Raw genomic sequence first — 18,196 nt, 5'->3', positions numbered from 1 at the left:
TCGATTGGATTGTCTTTGAATTAAAATTATTTCTGTCCATCATTGGGCTTCTCCTTGAAGTTTTTCCAGCTTGGTGGACCTTCCAGAGTTCTTACAGCAACATAGCTTTTAACAACAACCTAAGGTCACTCCTACACTATAATTAGTTATTGGAGTGGGCTATTAATGGATAAATATATTATTTAATTTGAGCACTTGGGGTGAAAACAATCAGTTTCAAATTGCAATGTATCATTTAGCCAAAAAAAAAAAGTCTTTTCCCCCTACCTTTATTATTGGTCTTTATAGAACTAGAAAAGGAATTAGCAATAAAAGCAGAGAAGAAACCTGCTTTATTGGTGACTAATCATGGAGTCTTTCATTTGTGAATATAAATCCAAGTGATTCATCAAGGATGGCTCCTGAATTTGTCACAATGTTAGAAAATAAGTATCAAAAAAAATTGGTAGAACCCAGAAACCATGTATGATCATCTTCATGTGCTTTTTGTCTGCCAAAACTTGGTCGGTCTCACATAAACACAATCTGAAAACACAAATAGAGGTTGTAACAGTAGAAGAGCCAATAAATTCTGAAAGTAAAAGTTAATTAATTGTTCTTTGGCAATGTTCAGCATGAGATATCTGTGGAACATCCAGTTGGATATATCCTTTAAGTAAATGGAAATTCAGGATTGGAGCTCAGAAAAGAGAAGAGAATTCAATAGATAAATAAGGGAAATCTCTGTACAGAGATGATGTATGAAAATTAATAAAAGATCATCAAGAGATAGAGTATAAAGAAAGAAAAAGAAATAGTCCAGGATAGAGCTCTGACATTACCCAAGCATAAGGGATAGGATATAGATAATGAGCCAGCAAAGGAAACTGAAAACAATAATGATGCTGTCTTCTTGTCTAGTGCAGAGATATCAAATTCATGGCCTTGGGAACCAGATTAAAACATAATCGAGGAGTGTTTAATGAAATAAATAAAATACAATGCAACACAGATAATGTGAATTCATGATTTTCTAAATCAATATGAAGCAGTTTGACATTGGTCTAATGGGGAAAGTACTGGCTTAAATATCAAGGGATCTAAGGTATATTCCAATCCCAAATCTGTTACTAAATAGCTGCCTGCCACTGAACAATTGGATTTCAATTCCCCTGAAATGAGACTAATAATATCTATTCTATCTAATGGAATTGCTTAGAAGTTCCAATAATACATTTTAAAGGCTTTGAAATCGTAGGTAGCTTTCAGGAATTCAATAAGAATTCTATTGATGAATTATTTTAGTAATTATATTAAGATGGACATTGCAATTGTTAGCCTGAAACTGAAGAATCCTCTTTTTCTTGGTCAATAATCCTCAGAGCGAAATGTTTTTGTCTTATATTTCCTTCACTTCTTCCTGTATCTCAAGAACAGAGGAATTCATGGGTGGAAAAATGGTCCAAAAATGTTCCTGCCCATCTCAAAGGACATTTCCCAGAGAGAGATTAGTCATTCTCTGTATACTTTCCAGAACACTAATTACCTGTATGACTCAAGCAATAGGGTCAGTGAGTATTTTAAACTAGTAAGCCTGGAAATGACACTCGAGTATAAATCAAACCAATTTTGATTAGAAAACATATTCACCTCCAGCCAGGGAAATATAATTTGACAGTCTGGAAAGCAACCCCTTCCTCATCCTAATCAGAGTGAAACTTATAATCATGAGCCTTCCCTGAAAGGGGCTGGGTGATGGGCTTTATATTAATATACTCCTCCTGTCTGGAAAGGCAGATGTGGTGATGAGTCTGATTAGCAGGGAGTTCCTAAGGTCTCAGAGAAGCCAGAATGGGTAATAGGATCCACATGCCTTACCGGCAGATTGGTGTATATTTTTCTATTTCTCCTTTCAAACATCTCATTGCTGAGAGAAAATTCATTGCTGTCTTGCTTTTCATTTCCAATGTATTTTTTCCAATAGCAGAGTCATTGAAAGGATATCTATCACTACCATGTTCCTTGCAGGAATCTTTGCTCCCCTCACCCTTCACCCCAGCATCACCAGTTTGCATCTTCCTAATTTCATTCTGCCTTCCTATAATCCCTTACCTTTTCATATGACCTGATGGAGCTATAAAAAAAATTAGAGATGGGGGAAATAAAATCAGAAATTTGAATCTCAAGCAAGATCTTCCAATTTAAACCATCCTTGCCCAGGAATCTCTTCTACAACATCCTAAAAAGTTGTTACCTGCTTGAATACCTCTGAAGGAGAACCTTCCACTTCCCAGGGCAACCCATTCCTTTTCTTTGTCCTCATAATGATAGGCTCCTAAATCTAGATCTGGAAGAGATCTTAGAAGTCAATCCACCCAACTTCCTCAATATACAAAGAATTAGGAAATTCTGCTGGTGGTGGTTATTGTTTTTAATGTGGGTCCTACCGCTCTAAAGTTTTTCCCCATGCTTCTAGTTCTACCTTCTAGGACCCACATGAACAAGATGAATCCCTCTCCCAACATGGCAGATATCCCCAGCTCTTTTGTGCTCCTTAATTCTTCTCTTGATCAAAAATATTCAGTTCCTTCCATTGTCCTGCTCTGACAATCCTTCAGTTTGTCCATATCCTTCCCAAAATATGACAGCCAGTGTCCTTGCTTATTGGGCACCCAGAAATGAACACAGAACTCCAGATGTAGTCTTCTGAGGGCAGAATACAGCCACCTCCTGCATCCCAAAAGCTCCTATGTGTCTTATAGGGAAGTTTTAGACCAGGGCTTCTTAAGAGTTTTCCATTCATGATTCCTTTTTGTCCCAGAAATTTTCACATAACCCCCGGTATATAGGTATATGAGACAGGTATACAAATTAAACATTTATTGATAATCTGTCATAATATTGAAATTCCCCCACATTCAGCTAAAAGACTCAAGACACGACCCACAGTTTAAGAAGTTTTAGACCACATTAATGTGACTTTTTTACCTGATTCTTAGAGGAATCTATTCCTTAAGGGAAGCTTTTCTGCCAAGTACCAAGAGGCAGCTTTATATAGTGGATCAAGAGCTGGCTTCAGAAAGACCAGAGTTTAAGTTCAGATTCTTACTTGTTTTGCAACTGGGCAAATGACTTGAAACTCTTAGTTCCTCCAAACAGTTCCATGAGACTGGTACCAACCAACCTGTATTGGTAGAGGAAGTGTTTAAACTGATGAAAGCACAGGTCTGATAAATGAATCGAAACTTATTATTAAAGGTTTCCACAACTTGGATACTCTGAGATCTGCAACCTGCCTCAGATCATTTAGATACTGCAGCAGACCTTATTGTTTTGCAAGTGCTACTCACAAGGTGGGGAAGGGGACTGAGAGGGGGGTATCATCTGTGTAAAGACCTGTCAGCAAGCAAGGAATCCACCTCCTGCCTCCCAGCACTCACAGGCGGCCGGCTCCCAGCACCTGAACAGAAGAGGAGAGGTGACCTTGGATGGGAAACAAAAGGCCAGGCCACATGCACAGTGCCTCCTGCTTCCCTGAAACAACCCAGTCTGGGAAGAATAAGAGCCCAGAAAACAAAGCCTCATTTGGCATTTCTGATATCATCTTTGGAAGTGAATAAGACAAATAACTTAAAAGGGGGCAGGAGAGATCGATGAAGCTGCTGACTTGAGACCGTTCATATGAGAGTTCCTGATTTATCAGCCATCATAAGAGCTGATAAGCTCCTACAATGAGTGTTCAGTGATCATGGGCTATACCTCCTGGAGGACTGTCAGACCCAGGGGTGATGGGAAAATGGAGAGTAGACATTTTGATTTCAGAATTCACTAATCAGCTAGCAAACTAGATCTTGCTTGTTATTAGAGAAATGCTAATTGTGGCATCCCAGATTTCAGCCCAGAAGTCATGTTTTCAGTTCTATCCCAGCTTTGGTTAAGATACTGAGAAATCAATCTGGGATACAATTGAAAGGGGGAGCTCTTATTATTCCCATTAGGCTTCTGGGTAGCCATTTTAGGTAAAGTAGGACACCGCAGAGCAAAAGGGGATAGGGACAGGGGGTTGGAGGATGAGAAAGTTATTATTAAAAGTAAGAATAATCAAATATAGAAGAGGAGTATAAAGTCGGGCCCAGTGTTGGTGCTGAACCTAGAGCCAGAGCACAGACTGGGACTGCCTGAGCAAGATTAAAATCTGCAGGGAAATTTTGTTCCTTAACACTGGCAGAAATTAGGAATAAATTCAATTGCATTCTGCACAATAGCTGGAAGCGATTGAGGTTAAGTGGCTCGCTCTCTTGATGTGTTAGTATTACTGAGCACTCTCTGCTCATGTGACTCTGTGCAATCTGCTCTTGGAACAAGTCGTCATGGCAACTGATGATTTCTATTACAGTACATTCAAGTTCACATTCTAGGGCCTGTCATATGCTTGGAAATTTCCAGTTAAAATATTTACTTATGAAAAAGAAAAAAGAAGAAAACGAAGAGACATAAAGAAGAGAGAAATAAAAAAAGAAGAAAGTAAGGAAAAGAGAGAGAAAGAGAAAGAGGGAGGGAGGGAGGAAGTGAAAGAAAAAAGGAAAGAAGGGGAAGGAAGGAAAGAAAGGAAAAAGAGGGAGAAGAGAAAGAAGAAAGAAAAAGGAGGGAGGGAAGAAAGGAGGAAGGAAAGAAAGAGAAGGAAGGAAGAAAGTAAAGAGGGAGGGAAGGATGCAGAGAAAGAAAAGGGAGAAGAGATCACAGTGTAACATCATTCATCTACAAAAGGCAAGGAAACGTATTTTCACATAACTGTTCCAACAAAACTAAAAACTTGACATGGGAAGAGAAACTGGAAAAGGAGACTTTATGCTCACACAGGAGACATATTGGTGTTGTACCTGAGGCAATTTGGTGTGCAGAGCAGAAAGGAGTCTGAGGACTGAGGATCCTACCTGACCCTGAGAAGCTGAAAGTCACAAGTTCTGCTTAATTCTGTGATACATTCCCCATTTCAGCTTTTCACATAAGGGTCTGTTGAGTCTCATAAAAGTAATGATACTCTGAAAAGGTAGGGAGAAATCACATTGTTTCCCCAGGTCTCAGTTTCCTCATCTGGAAAATATAGAAAACTACTAGAATAGCCCCCGGAGTCCTCTTTCTGTTCCCAAGATCCTATGTTTCTTAGCAGGGAGGGAGGGGTACACATGAGGCAATTTGTAGAACTTCCCAGCTCAGTTATTAAGTACTTTGGGAATCACTAGCGTTCTGACCATTATTCCCTTCCAAGTGGGTCTGACGGGACCCTGGAACACAGATAAATGAATAGTTGCTGTCTCATGTAAGCTCCAGCTATAATGTAGGCTCTTAGGGAGTGATTATCTTTCTCTTCTCCCTCCTTTTTCCTTTCTTTCTTTCCTTCCCCTTCCTTCCTTTTTTCTTTCTCTCTTCCTCCCTCCCTCCTTTTCTTTCTCTCTCTTTTCCTTACTTATTTCTTTTTTTATTTCTCTCTCCTTTATGTCTCCATTTTCTTCATTTTTCTTTTTCATAAGTAAATATTTTAACTGAAAATTTCCAAGCTCTTTCTTCCTAAATACATGAGGGGCATCAGGGTCATGCCTTTCAGGAACCTATCCAAAGGGCTAAAACTGATGGCGCCTGATAATTGTCACTAGGTTCTCAAATGAGAAATGATGAACAAAAGACCCTATAGAAATCTTCCTTGAAGGAGAACCCACCCCCTCTGGCTTTGAGTATTCATAGGATATTTTTTTAGACATACGTTCATCAGGTATCTAATTGGAACCACATAGATAAACCCAGCTTGACACATTATGGTTTACTAGCTCATCTGAAATATTTATTTGTCTACTCAACTGTTTGACACTTCCTGTTAACAGAAGAGGGAAGAAGGGCAGGGTGTGAAATTGGGAACGCTTCTTGTGGGCAATTCTAGAAAGTTAATGATTGTGTAGAGTGGAACAAAGGGGCTGAAGAACCTAAAAGAAAAATAAAGCTGGGACTCATGGTCAGAATCTTGGAAATGCTGACAAGGGCATGAATTCATTCTTGGTTTTGGGGGGGATTATTTCTATGCAACCAAAGAACATTTATGTATAGATACACACACGAATATTTATATGCATATACATAGTTAAATAATTATTTCTGGGTATTACAAGTTAGCCAATTGGTCAATTCGGCTATTCCAAGAAAGAAAGGAATATTACACATATAGAAATCACATGTGCAACTGATTATGTGGGAGGGGGTGATTGCAGAGTTAAATTTTCAGCATATATACCAATCAAGGGCTTTATCCACCAAACAGGTGCTATGCTTACAAATTGCTCCTCACATGTGTTAAAAAGGGTAGGGATGTAGTGCAAAAGATACATCAGAAATAAGCAGAAATAAATGTGACTATAGAAAAGCCAGTATTATCATCATTTTAAATGGCACACACCACAGGATCTTGTATCCTTGGTGTTTACAAAATCCCAGCTAAGTTGATTATCATGTAAATATATATAGATATATTACAAGATTTTGTGTAATAAAGTTTAGTAGCATACCAGATGAATTTCACCATTGGTGGAATTTAGCCCAACTTCCTGTCGCTCTGTCCTACCCAAAAAGTGAGCAAGCATGCTCCAGGCAGCAAGCGTGGGTATCTGTAGCAGTTATAGAAATGCTCTGTTAACCCTTGACTCAGTTCAGTGGTCTTAAGAGCATTTCCCATCCTCCATCACTAGGAATATAATATGCTCTTCCCTAACTAGGAATCATGAGCTCTGGAGTTACTCTTCCACAAACTGGAGTGGATTGCAATCCTATAGACCACATCCACCAAAGAAAATTGCAAGATTCACCTCCTCCTACCAGAACCCTGGATTTCTCTGGTAGATAAGGGCTCAGACCACTACATTTCTGTGGAGCAGTAGTGTCACCTGGTGATAATTCAGTTTAATTACAAGTTGCTTTTCTGGGATCATTTCATTTTATCAAAATTCAGTAAACTCTCAATTGTCCACACCATTGAAGGAAAGCAATGATGCAAATAATCCCAAACTGCAAATAATCTAAAAGCATTTCATATGTAGTTTAGAGGATGCATAATGTGATTATTTTGTAGCAGATTAATCTTCATAATTATGTTTTCCTTAGGCTGACATTAAAATTAGTTCATATTGCCTGAGCATATACAAATCAGGATGTGTGATTTAAGGAGCTGAGGAATGGAGGGAACAATGAAAGAAAAAGAATTCTGGGTATTATAAGGACATCTACCTAGAACTAGATATTTATATTTACCAGTATCCCCATTTTGAAAAATCTGAGAGACCAGGGATTATGTATGGAAAGTATTTGATTGTTCTTTTACAAAATAAAGAAAAGTAATCCTGATAAATACTTTTCCTGCCAGTCAATCTCTCACAGACATATTACAAAAGCAAATGAGACTGTAACATAAAAGAACTTTAGTGTGCATGTGTATATATATATCCATATTTTTATAATATATATGCATATATGTACAAATATATGCACATATAGTGCTTTTGAGCACTGTATACATGTGTTTGTGTATAAAAATAAGACTTGATCATAGAAGAAAATATTAAGGTAACTATTAGAAATTAAGACCATGTGGGAAAATATCACAAGTTAATGAGATGGTGTTGCCAATCTAAAGACTAGTCCTTATTCTCATACCTTTGCCTAATCTAAACTAGAAAGGAGTTATTGAGAATTTTATAAAAGTGGCGATTGTCAATCTCCCCTTTCAAAACAGCATGCTATCTATCATGACAGGTATGGTCTCTGCCTAGGAAACCAACTTTCAATGCCAACGGCTTGGGGTACCAATGGTATTTTGGATTCTTTTTCTATACTGATATGGTACTCAAAAATGTCAAATGTACTATATGAACAATAGTCAATTCTCTGGCACTTCTAAATAGCCTTTGAGGCCATTGACCGCCAGATGCTATATGATATGACCCAGTCCTTGAATTCAAAAACATTTAAGGAACCTGTACATCCTGTATACAAGTACAGAAATGTTTAGAAATCTAATCCGAATGGAATTAAGAAACTTGGACCACATGATGAGAAAGGACCACATGGTAAGAAAATTTTCAAACCTCTATTTGAGTCTCAATGGTCTGCAATGCCCTGGATTTAAAAAAAAAAATGCAAAGACCAAAAAGCTGCTTGACAAAGCACATTGAAAAGTTTCTAAAGGTTAAAAAAAAAGAACCTACTGTGGAAGTAGGGGGAAAAAAAGACAAGGAAAATAAGAAGAAGGAATCGAAAAACTCTTTCCAAAGCTTGTCAGGAAAGGATAAAAGCCGCAGGAAAAAAAATGAGTTAACAGTGCCAAAGAGGTTAAAGGAAATAAAAATAGTCTAGGGAAAAAGAAACATTGGCAATAAAGTAGCTCAACTAATAAATGAGGAGGGGAGAGAAATTAATGATGACTCTGAATGGCAGAGATACTGAACGGCCTTTTAAAATTGGTCTTTAACAAGAAAAATAAAGGAAAGGAGCATAGATAATTAGGAAATAATGAAGACCTTTAAATTTAGATGTTGAGATAGACCAGGTAAGGGAATACTTGAAAACATTGTGCGTATGCAAATCAGCAAGTCCAGATGATATGCCCGCTAAGGCCTTTAGGGAATTAGTTAATGAACTTACTGAACTGCTAGCCATTATTTTTGAAAAATCTGAGAGACCAGGGATTACAAAATGAAAATATTTGACCAGTCTTTTACAAAATAAAGAAAAGCGATCCTGATAATTACTCTGCCTGCCATTCTCTCCCTCAAAGGGATGTTGTAAAGACAAATGAGATTGTGGATATAAAACACCTTTAGTTCTTTGGAAGAAAAGCACTATTATAAATGCAAAGTGGTGGTAATATTTTGTTGTTATCATTATTAGACCATCAATTAATGGCCCACACTAATGAACAGGAGCTGCAGCACCCCAAATCCAAAACAGTCGATGATGGAAAGGTCATTTATATTTGACTTCAGAAAGCATTACATTGTTTGGTGGGAAATGGGGGGATGGAGAAGAGATTTGTCTTCCTAATTATGTTTTGCTTAAGCTACTGTGAAAATTTGCTGGCATTTCCTGAGAATGTCAGCCTCCGATTAAAAATTTGCCACAGATAATCCACATGTGGATAATTGAGAATTGATTATATAGAAGACTCCACATCCTTCCCTAATATATACAGTAGAACCATCTTTTCAGAAAAAAAAAAGATTTTTGTAAATTAATGAAGTACTTTAATCTCCTGAACGCTAAGCTTAGGAAAATAGATAAAACAATGCTCAGGGAGCTTTGTCTATTTTCTACTGCCTCTTCAACCTCTCTGGAGAGTTTTCCATATTATACAATGTCCTGTTGATAATAAAGTTGGGTGAACAACCCAAACAAAAGACACTTTAGATGAAAAATATCAAATCTTCTGTTTGAACCTATCAGAAACAAGGTTGTAAATTGCTCTGCACTTAGCAATTTATTAAATTTTTTTCTTAAGAAATAAATGTATCTTTTCTCCAATGAAACAAAATCTAATATCTTATATTTCTGGAGTACCTACTACTAAGAACATCTAATACTGAGATTCTCTAGGGTATTCAATTATTCTCCAGGGAAATGGGTTTTATCCTAACTATTCAAATAGAGAATTAACCTCTGGAGAATTTGGAATGTGGAAAAACTACCTCAGCTTTCTTCAGGGACAACTTCTAGAGAAAAAAATTATTCAAAAATTTAAAGTGAGTATATATAAGCCAAATGTATTGTTCCTTAATCCACAGAGTAAATCTTTTACATGTCCACATATTCCCTAAGAATAATAATGATAAATGAAAGAAACCAAAGGGCCATAAACTATACTAAAGCCTCACATCTATTTACCATGAAGAGAGGAGACATTAGACAGGAAAATTTCTGAATAAATTGAGTATATCTTAATAGCCAGAAAAAAAAAAACACTCCTACCTGTTGTGGAAAACATTTCTGAATCAGTCATTCAAAGGTATTCAGCCCATTGATCTGTTAATACAAAGATCAATATCAAGTTAGAAGAAAGTATAAAAATAAGAAAATATTGCATGAAATTAAAACATTTGTTAATGACCTATTTAACTAAGTTACTGGTACTAAGAAATGGATAAAAGAACAAATATTGGCATAGTTTCTGTTTAAAAAACGTATAAAGCCAGATTTTGTGATATATGCATCAAGAAGGCTGAAGTTGGTGGATTATTTAGCTTAGAATTTCTAAGTTATTGTAAACTAAGTAGTCTAGGTGACTTAATGTTTAAGACGGTCTCCAAAAGGCAGACCTGGCAGCCTGGCAGCAAAGTTGCAGAGCTCCAGACTGTTTTAGCAAAGGCAAGCTGGATCAGATCAAAATACCCATACCAATCAGTAGTGAGATTGGGCCTGTGAGTGGTCACGATACTTCCACATTAAGCAAGACATAAAAAACCAGTCTCCAAAAGTCAAATAAAATAAAAAGTTTAGCTGATGTAACAGTCACCGGAGTGAAGAGGTAAAATACATAAATAAATAACTCAACCAACAAATTCTTGATTGCCTCATCAGGCAGGGAGATATAAGCAACACTGATTTAGAATATAAACCTTGATAAAATCTTAATGGAGGAGGATAGTGGATAGCCTCATAAAATAATAAGAAGCAGTAGAGGGGAAAATGAGTTTACAGAAGATATGACAAGAAACACAGTTAAGCCAAACCATCCCAAGAGCATTTGAGGATTAAACTGGAAAGAAAACAATAGGCACAAAGTGGAAAATATCTACAAAGGCTTTTTTAACCAAGTGCTTTTTTTTCCATTAAGGACAGTGGAGCCATCAAATTTGTACTTTTAATAGCATAATTCTCAACATGTCCTATGAAGACATAGAGAAATGGATGCTACAGAGAGTTAAGGCTAGAATGCCCAAAGAGTGAACCAAGACTAAAGCAAGATCACCCATGCTAGAGACCACCTAACTTTGGGGTTGCTGCAGCAACACTACTAGAATGCCAGATATTTGAGAAAAGTTATGTTATTACCACCAAAAAAAGAGAATTGGGGTAAAAAATCATTACTTCTGCCTCCTATCTACAAAATTCTGATAAGAACAATCCATGTCTATATAAAGGGCATTCATGATGAACATATGAGAAAAGGAACAAGAAGGCTTTGTGCAAATGATATTCTACAACAGACTACCTCTTTATGTCACACAATTGACTGAAAAGTCAAAAATTATATGATTCCACTGTTTGTTTTTGTATATTAACCATAAAAATATTTCATTAAATTGTGCAAAATATTTCTGTGAACCTTAAAGTATTCCCATGCATATGATGAAATCACATAAAATTCCTTGATGGATTAACCCACCCTCTGATGTCTCAGGTCAAGTGAGGCATAAAATAGTGAGACATATGCTCTTCACAGGGGTGTGCCATGGGTATGGATCATATCCAGTACAGAGTCCAAACAGAAGAGGTATGATGAGGCAGTCCAAGTACTCTAGGAATGAATGGTGTACTATTCACATCAAACCATGGAACATTAGATAATCTACCAAAATGAGATCTGTAATTACTCAAAAGAGTTGATTTAACTAACCTTATGGGAAAAAAACCAAAGGAATGAATGAAGTATACTTATTACTCAGGCTATGAGATTCATCTGGAGCAACAACCCCTAGAGCTGGTTCATCAGTCATCATCCAGTACAATTTTGGACAGAACCTGAAGATGAATGATGTACTCTGTATAGGATGGAACTGCAGAAAGCAAGAGGGCTGGTGAATTGTAATTAGGAAATTGCCTGGACTTTTTTGTAATTTCAAAGTTCTCTCTAAAATGAAGGACCATCTTATTAATACCAATCTCCCTCCAGTAATGCTTATACACTATTGTCAATCAACAAACATTTAGTAAGCACTGACTATGTGCCAGACACTGTGCTGAGCATTAACAACACAAAAAAGCAAAAATACAATCCTTGTCCTCAAAAAACTTCCATTCTAATGGGTAAGACAACATGAAATACCAGTTTTCAAATAATTAAAGTTGCAAGTTACTCAAAGGTCAGGGGGAGAAGGAGGTGACACAGAGACAGACAGAAAGGCAGAGGGAAATAGTCAAGCAGATTACCAACTAAGAATTGCTAAGTAAACTTTTCATAAAAGATATCATTAAAAATACACAGAACATGAAGAGGACGGAGGCTGTTCACATAGCAAGAGTAAGATATAAAAGATGGACAAGATTTGTGTTCCATTGGTAGCCACCTAATGTCCAGATATCTAGAGAAAGATTCCCAGCAGGTTAAGTGAGGGTTTTTGGTACAACATGGAGAAGTCATATACGATGAGAAAGTATAAATTTCAATTTCAATTTGTGGAGGGAGTAAATGCTCATATCAGTGAGATGATAGATTCATTAAAGTATCAACTAATCATAAAAATGACCCAAAATGATGCTAGATAAACTGTAGGTGAAAGCAAGTTTTTATTTTTATTTTTCCAGCAAAATGATGATTATATCGTTAAGTAACTTTGCATAAGCAAAGATAAAAGTAACTTCCAACTAAGTTTTACTGATAATAAGGGCCATCCCTCAATAAATGCATATGTGTAAATTCAACAGTTTACTCAAGAAATTCTCCAAGATTCTGAAAACAATTGCATATATCTAACCTCCCTGGCAGCACTAGCACAACATGGAAATGTTTGGAAGATATATGAACCCAAATGGGCCCTCATAAGTATAGTAGGGAAATTATTTTACATTTTCTTAACATCTTTAGCTACTCCTAAGACTTCATAAACAATTCACTTTGCTTGCCCAGAGAAGAGCTTCAAAAAAAGCACAAAAATTACAGCTGTCAGAGTAGAACAGAAGCAAGAGCAAAGACTGGTGTTTTTTGATGACCCAATGAGAAATCACATAATGCTTCTAAACAGAAAAGCCTCAGGCAGGGTGAATACCTCAGTGAATTTATATAAAATGAGCTGTGGTCCATAAAATACCTTCAGTTTATATGACTATATTTCCTAAACTTAAAAAAAAAAAGGCATTGCAATAGACTCTGCCTGATAATATTCACTATGAAAACAAAAAGAGAGGCTATAGATGATACCTTTTTAAAATCTACAATACATCATTTATCATGGGACATCAATTCTACATCATAGCATTATGTCAGCATCATACCAAGAAATTTTATAACCCTTATGATATTCTTATAATAAGAATTAGGGTCACCTGTGAAGGTCCCATCTTGATGAGATGATTGGATTGATTGTCTGGGTAGTGGAAGTGTTTGAGTGAGTAGAGTAGACATGGGATGTCTTCTTTATCCCTAAAAGACACTGTTTAGAGAAAAGAATATTGTTATACTCCAGTAATAATTTATATTGTACCAGTTTCCTTGTTTTGAGTTTATCAAGTGACAAGAAGCAATGAAATTGTCTTTCTTCTTGACCAATTTGGAATCATACATACTCAATCATTCCAAACCAATGTAGTACATACCTCTGTTGTGTTTTCTTTTTTATCCCCTTTCCCTAATTCTTTCTCTTCATGCAGTCAATAAGCTCTATTTTAAAGTAAAAATAGTACAAAGTAGAAATTACAAATTTGAAAATCATACATAAATATTGTTTGCTCAAAAGTATCCCAATTAGTCAAGAAACATTATTAAAGAACTGATTACAATAAATTCATCTCACAGTGATTGTTTTAGAGATCACAAGTGCTATAGGGAAAGGGGGACAAGGGTGAAAGTTCACAACATAAAAGAAAGCTTTAGTCACTCCCTTTGAAGGGATTTACAAAATCAATAGGTTTTTAGAAATAAAAGTCCTTCAATAAAGTATGTAGATCTACAGACTGGTAGACCATACAACCAAGTAAAAGGTTTCCCACATAATTATCAGTAATTAAACGATTGATAGGAACCCATTTTTAGACCAAATAAATCATTGGTTGGTAGTACTCTTAATCTTAAATGAAGGTAGTAATCTTAATCTTGGTCTCAATAAGAGTCTTTCCTATTGGGAAAAGAAGAACACACTGAAATCAAGTTGTATTTGCCTAATGAGGATGATCCTGAACCTAAATAAGATGGGAATTTATAAAACTTTTATGTTCATGCCTGACAATTTTAGCACTTCCTACTCATATGTGAATATATGGTAAAACAAGTTTTCTAATGTTAAATGCTGCAGTTTGGTCTACAATCTTAGAGAGATTTTTGATTGGCTACTCCCCAAATATAACTTAAATTGGCTCAAAATAGAACAATCACATGCTAACCTGGTAACATTAGCAACTCTATTAACAGCCAATTTCAAATCCACACCAGAGGGAGTAAAAGGTAATTTGCTCATTATCAGCACCCTCCGGCTGTGGAGGGAAATGACTGTTCATCAAAAAGAATTTTCCAACATAACAATACTAGACCCTGTACATAACAACCACAGTCTTCTTTCACTCCAGGGACAAGCTCACTCAAGAATAACTATGAAAAGGCCTTGAGATGCAAACATGTCTTTATATATGTGGCTTCTTTGAAGATCTGACTGTCCTACCAAAGTCAACCTGCCCCTCCACTCTTACATAGCTAGTTACCAACAAAACCTACTATTACGATATGGCGGATTACAGGTCAGATCCCATTCTAACAAACAAAGTCACAACAAAGAATACCTATTTATGAAAATACTTATAAGGCCCAGCTTGTATTTCAAGCTATATTCAATACAAACGAACTCCAGACAAAAGGAGTTTTCTCATAAAAGATTTTATCTGTAGTTCATCTATTAACGCAAAAAGATCAGGAGCCATACGTTACTCAGAAGCACGGTAGTAATACTCCCACTCAGTGTGGTCAGGTCCTAGAGAAAATAATGATTTTTCTTCAGAAATGAAGTTCAGATTTCAGCTGGTTTAATATATTTTCATTTTTATATGCTCTGCTTGAAAAGTTTGAATATAGCATTGTTCCGTTATCATTCCAAGTTATGGAATCGTACTAGTTATATTCACTTCTACTATGTTCTTTTTGGCTATTAGCCTCTGAACAGGATTCTCCACTTCCATTGTCCCCTCATTCCATCCATGCTGCACATGGTTATCAGATTAATCTTCCTAAATATTTCAGATTGGCCTTAATTTGCATTTACAGTATTACCTCTTGTAACTTCCATAAAAATAGATTGTCAACCCAAATCAGGTGCTTATCACTCCTCAGGTATAGCCAGATCTTACCAACCTCCATGCTTGTACTTGTAAATCCCTTAACGGATAATGCCTTCTCCCCTTCCTCCACCTCCACTTTTCAAAAGTTAATTTATACTCCAAGATTTAACTTTCTTTTAGGAAATCTTTCCTTTTCACTGGACTGAAAGTGATCTCATGAAATACTGAAGCTTTAAGTCACCTTAGACATTCTGTAATCCAACCCTTTCTTTCTATATATGCAGAAACCAATAGCCATCAAGGTCATTTTTAGCCATGTTTTGACCCCAGGTCCCCTGACTCCAAAAACAATGCTTTTTCTATGCACTATGCATTATGCTTTTTTTCTTTTCTAAACACCTACAGAATCTTGTACCATTCTAACATGCACTATATCTATGTATGGGAATATTTCATTTTTCCTATTAGATCATAAATTCCCAGAAGATTTGTTCATGTGGGATGGCTTTCTATGAAGGGGAGAAGAGATACAAGGGGGAAAAAATAGGCAATGTAAAAGCAAAAGACATCAAATTTTAAAAAAAGAAAAGAAAAATCACCTTCCTAAGTACGATATTAGGGAAGACAGGCTAGATAGGATTTAATCTGAAAGATTTGGCAGCTTTGATGTTGAGCTTAGAGTTGAGCCAATAGTATGCCTTGGTGTGTGCAAAAAAAAGTGAGCATAATTTTACAAGAACAGGAAGCACAGGAAAATGGCTAGTTGAGAGCCCAGCTATCTTCTACCTTGATCAGACACATTTGGAGTATCCATTTCAGTCCTGGATGTGCCTCATTTTGGGGAGGATGTTAATAAACTGGAGACCTTCCAGAGAGGGCACCAAGATCAATACAATAATGAGGACCAGTTGAAGGAACTAGAGAAGGTTAAGCCTAGAAAATCAAAGGATTTGGGGGGACATGATAGCTGGTTCAAATATTTGAAGGGTTTGTACGTGCAAGATAAATTAGACTTATTTTACTTACCTATAAAGAATAGAACTAGGAGCAATATGGGGGGAGTTGCAAAATAGCAGATTTAGTTCCAAAAGTGGAATGGGATGCTAACCTAGGAAGTAAAGGAGGTTCTCTATGGCTAGAGGTCTTGGCGTGGATGTTGGAGAAATCATAGAGGATTTGTTATTGTTGTTGTTTGTGGTGATACGGGAGCTTCCTGCCAGTGGCTGCTGGAAGTCTAACTCAGACTTGTAAAATGGATCTCTTCATGTGAGAGGAGGAGGAGGAGGAGAAGGAGGGGGAGGAGGAAGAAGAGGAGGAGGAGCAGGAGGAGGGAGGAGCAGGAGGAGGGAGGAGCAGGAGGAGGAGGAAGGGAGGAGGAGGGAGGAAGGGAGGAGGAGGGAGGAAGATGAGGAGGAGGATGCAAGAAGACTGAGAGGCAGTTGCACTCTCTGACTTCTCTCCTCTTCCCTCTGCCTCCAATTTATTTCATTCCCAGTCCACAAGCAACATCTGTGTCAGTAAAGGTGCCTTGCAGCTCCTTCAGATGTTATGATCCACAGCTGTGGAGGCTCTCAGAGAATTGACCTGCCCCTTCACCTAAGCACTGTCCTTAACAGTTTAATCATGTCCAACTTCTCATGACCGCAGTTGATTTTTTTCTTGGCAAAGATCCTAGAGTGGTTCACCATTGCCTTCTCCCACTTATTTTACAGATGGGGAAACTGAGGCAAACAAGGTGAAGTGACTTGCCCAAGCTGACACAGTTAGCATCTGATTTGAACTCAAGAAAATGAATCTTCCTGACTCCAAGCTCAGCACTCTATCCACTGTGCCACATAGTTGTCTTAATGTTATAGAGGTTGGTTTGTTAGGTTATAATTGGGCTAGATGAACCCCAGGCCCTTTCTGAATCTGAGATTATAATGCTATATATAATTAGAAAGCCACTGCTCTCACCAAGAACCCTAAAATATTTCTTCAGCTAAACACATTCCTAGAGTCAGAATTATCTAAGGTTATATGTAGACTGAAAATGTTAAAAAATGTAGGCACTGGATATTTCAATTCAAATACAAAACTGTATCCTTTTGCACATGTCTAATATATATTGGATTATTTACCATCTAGGGGAGAGGATGGAGGAAAGGAGAGAGAAAAAAATTTGGAACACAAGATTTTGCAAGGGTGAATGTTGAAAACCATGCATATGCTTTGAAAATAAAAAGTTTTTAAAAATAAAAAACATGAATGTATATGTATATGTATATATTATTCATTCATTGCATGAGTTAGCTCAGCAATGAAAAAAAATTAATTGAACAAATATTCATTGAAAATACTGAGCACAGTGCTAGGTACTGAGATATAAAAATGAAAAAACACAATCACCACCTTAAGAAAGGTGGGTGATATATATATACAGTTTAGAGAAGAGACAAGATGGGTATGAATAATTATAATGCAAATTACAATGTGAAGGATTTCAATAGAAAGTACTAAAAGTCTACTTCTGGCACAGATGAACAGCCTGTTCAAATGTCTGGTTATTGTTTGGCCATTTTTCAATCATGTCTTGGCCTTTGTGACTCCATTTGGCATTTTCTTGGTAAAGATACTGGAGTGATTTGCTATTTCATCCTCCAGCTCATTTGACAGATGAGCTTTGTTCAAAGGAGTAAAGGGACTTACCTAAGGTCACATAGCTAGGATCAGATTTTGTCTGAGGCCAGATTTTGAACTCTGGTTTTCCTAACTCCAAGATCAGCTCTATCCATTGCCTTAGAGGTGGTAGAAGATTGAAGAGGAGCTACGTCTCCTTTTTATCTAAAATATAAAATATATATATATGTGTGTGTGTGTGTGTGTGTGTGTGTATGTGTGTGTGTAGTATAAATTTAAGGTGGAAAGGAAAGTTGGAACCAGTCTGTGTAAAGCGTTAAAACAGCCAAACTAGAGAGCTTGTCTTTTCTTAGTTATTTTGACC

General features: G+C 36.8%; 1 long non-coding RNA gene across 1 annotated transcript; it reads right to left on the bottom strand.

Annotated features, from left to right (window-relative positions):
* Positions 1-2,718: 2,718 nt before the first annotated feature.
* LOC116421296 lies at positions 2,719-13,628 on the bottom strand. The gene is made up of 4 exons (XR_004231608.1): positions 13,546-13,628; positions 13,276-13,382; positions 9,982-10,035; positions 2,719-3,163 (listed from the first exon to the last, which is right to left on the bottom strand). It is a non-coding gene; the product is annotated as an uncharacterized LOC116421296 (long non-coding RNA).
* Positions 13,629-18,196: the final 4,568 nt, after the last annotated feature.

This window comes from Sarcophilus harrisii, chromosome 2 (genome assembly GCF_902635505.1).
Source record: "Sarcophilus harrisii chromosome 2, mSarHar1.11, whole genome shotgun sequence".
In the NCBI taxonomy this organism is placed as follows: domain Eukaryota; kingdom Metazoa; phylum Chordata; class Mammalia; order Dasyuromorphia; family Dasyuridae; genus Sarcophilus; species Sarcophilus harrisii.
This window is presented reverse-complemented; position numbering and strand designations above follow the sequence as displayed.